We start from the raw sequence: 3,769 nt of genomic DNA, 5'->3' as shown, positions 1-3,769 counted from the left end.
TCATGATGCAACGCTGGGATTGTGGGTCTGAGTACTGCTAGGATTATGGGTGACAGCGCTACACCTAGCCTGGGGAAGATAGCCTGAATGTAACATAAGAGAGACAGAGGATCCCTTTCCAGCTAGAGCTCAGGCCTGGTGTGTGAGTAAGACCTTCCACACACTCACCAGATTCCTTTGCAACCAGAGCTCAGGCTGTGGTGGAAGAGTGTGTGTGGAAACTTCTTCCTGCTCACTAGCTCCCTGGATCCCTTTTCCAGGCAGAGCCCAAGCCGGGTGTGTGTGTGTGAGACCTTCCACGCACCCTCACCAGATCCCTTTCCAGCCACAGCCCAGGCCCAGCATGCTGCAGCAGGAAGAAGCTGAGTACAGCAACCAGACCCAATCCAGGCACATCTGGAGGAGTTCGAACTTGGTAGTCTGGACCCAGTAAGCTGAGACACTTTATTAGACTCTGATATATGAGAGCATCCCCTTTCTCTCTTGAACAAGAGAGGGTGAACAGGTAACCAGGGTGAACTACTCTGCTTGGAAGACCCCATGTACATCAATAAGAGGTGATCAAACAGAACTAAGGGAAACTAATTTAAATACAAATTCCCAATTTAATATGTTTAGCTACACAAATAATGTTTGCTCTTATGGTCTAAAATATAAACCCATTAGTTATAAAAGGTTGTCAACTGCTAACTATCACTACCCATTATTAGTGTTCCTAACTGTAGTTCTGTAAATACAAAACTATAACTGCCTTAACCACATAATCTCTCTTGGATAAGAACATTGGTAGGTGTTAAGGTAATAACTGCACCAAGCTCCACACCAAAGGTCAGAGGACAGTGCTATACAAATGACAAAGAGAAGGAACAAAATGCATTCTCTGGTCACGAGCCCATTCAGAACAAATGCAGGAGACACTAGCATAGGAGAAATTGGAAATCACACACCTGAAATCTCTGAAATAATAGCATCTTAACTAAAGAAACAATTGCAGAAATGAACAGAGGAAATCTGATCAGAAATAATCTCTGAAGTAAATAAAGAAATGATAACTATAACTAAACAAGTACTAAATGCTTCTAAAGAACACACTGATATAAAATAGAGGAGAATGCAGAAATGATGGAATCCTTGAATGAACAATATAGGAAAGAAATAGAATGCATGAAGCAGATTCAAAGAGACATAGAAGAAATTAAAAACTCAATCACAACCTGGTAAGGCTGTCTGAATGAAAGTGAAAATAGAGTTTCAGACCTGGAAGACACCATTGCAGCTAGTGAAAAGGTAAGAAAAGATCTCTTAAAAACAACTACAATGCAGGAAAAGATAATTCAACATCTGCAAAACGATGCAAGATGAATAATGTAAGACTAATAGGCATCAATGAGAAAGAAGGAGTCAATACAAATGATATAAAAATATGGACAGAAGTAATGGCAGAAAACTTCCCAATATGGGAAAACAATCTGACATTCAGGTAACTAAAGCATATAGAGCTTCAAATAACATCAACCCAATTAAAAACACAGCAAGACATATAATAATCAAGATCCGAGAAATCCAGCACAAGAACAATATATTAAAAGCTGAGAGAGAGAGAGAGAGAGAGAGAGAGAGAGAGAGAGAACCAAAAACCAAACAGATCACATTTAAAGGAAAACCCATCAGAGTAATGGGAGATTTCTCTTCACAAACCATCAGGTCAACAAGAGCATGGAGTAAAGTACTTCAAGTCCTCCAAGAAAACAAATTCCAGCCCAGACTGCTGTACCTTGCAAAACTCTCTTTCAAGTTTGACAGAGCAGTAAAATACTTCCATGACAAAGAACAACTAAAGAATTTCATGTTGACAAAGCCAATCCTACACAGACTACTAAAAGATATCCTAGAGAGGGACCAAAATGACCACAACTCTATGAATAAGAATAGAAAGAACCCACCAAGTAGGTCAAACAATTAAACACAGAGGAAAAAGTGGTATACAATAGCAGGTAAATAACACGTCAATCATAAGTCAATAAATCTCAATTATAACCATCAATGTAAATGGATTCAATTCACCAATGAAAAGAAATAGACTGGCAGAGTGGAATAGGAAGCAAAAGCCAACAATATGCTGTATACAAAAAACCACAATAAACTCATAAAGAAATTGATAGGCCAAAAGTTAAAGGATGGAAAACAATACTACAAGACCCACTACCTCAGAATAAAGCAGGGGTAGCAATCCTGTTCACAGACAGTCTGAACTTCAAACCAAGAATGATCAAATGAAATAAAGAAGGCCACTACATACTGGTTAGGGGAAAATACAAGAGGAAGAGTAACAGTCATAAATATGTACACACCAAACATGGGAGTACCCAACCATATAAGACAAATCTTAATGAACATAAAAAATCTAATATTCTATACAACAATCTTAATAGGAGACCTTAACACCCCTTTATCCCAAAAAGATAGGTCAAGCAGACAGAAAATTAGCAAAGAAGTAGCAGAACTGAACCAGAACTTGGAACAAAAGGACTTAGTGGACATATACAGAATGTTCCACCCAACCACAGCTGAATACACATTTTTTCAGCAGCACATGGGACATTTTATAAAACAGACCACATACTAGTTCATAGGTATAACATGCTTAAGTATATATAACAAAACATAAATTATTCCACGCATATTATCTGACCACAGTGCAATGAAACGAAATAAATGACAAAAGAAACCAGAAAAAAACCCTAAATACATGGAAATTAAACAACACCTTCCTCAGCAACCAATGGGTTACACATGAAATTAAACAAGAAATTAAACAATATCTATAATTCAATGACAATTCAAGCACAACTTATCAGAATTTATGGGAAGCAATGAAAGCAGGGTTTTGAAAAGCAAACAATGCTTCCAAAATCGCTCCTGGAGGCAAGTATTATACTGATACCAAAACCAGAGAAAGATGCAACTAAAAACCAGAACTACAGGTCCATCTCCCTCATGAACATAGATGCAAAAATCCTCAATAAAATCCTAGCGAATAGAATACAGCAAATTATTAAGAAGATTATACACCATGACCAGGCAGGATTCACTTCAAGGATGCAAGGATAGTTCAACTTACTCAAATCTATAAATGTAATACACTGTATCAATAGAGCCATATCCAAAAACCACATGATCATCTCAATTGATGCAGAAAAGGCTTTTGACAAAGTCCAACACTCATTCATGTTCAAAGTCCTACAGAAAATTGGAATAGATGGCCTCTACCTCAATGTGATAAAAGCTATTTATGACAATCCAATGGCTAACATAATTCTAAATGGAGAAAAACTGAAATCTTTTACTCTCAGATCAGGTACAAGACAAGGTTGTCCTCTATCACCACTCCTATTCAATGTAGTTCTTGAATCACTAGCTAGAGCCATCAGACAAGAGAAAGAAATAAAAGGAATAAGAAGAGGTAAAGAAGAAGTTAAATTATCATTATTTACAGATGATATGATACGCTACTTGGAAGATCCAAAAAAACTCCACCAAGAAGCTACTAGAATTGATACACAAATTCAGTAGCATACCAGGATACAAAGTCAATACCCCAAAGGCAATAATAATGCTCTAGGGCTGGTGAGATGGCTCAGTGGTCTAGGGCATCTACTTAGAGCAAGCTTAGCAAAGCACAGGGACTGCGGTTCAATCCCCCAGCACCACATGCCAGCCAGCCCTGCCCCCAGGTGGGCTGAGCTGGGGACACACACACACACACACA

This window comes from Octodon degus, unplaced genomic scaffold (assembly GCF_000260255.1).
Source record: "Octodon degus isolate 3935 unplaced genomic scaffold, OctDeg1.0 scaffold00010, whole genome shotgun sequence".
Lineage (NCBI taxonomy): Eukaryota > Metazoa > Chordata > Mammalia > Rodentia > Octodontidae > Octodon > Octodon degus.
This window is presented reverse-complemented; position numbering follows the sequence as displayed.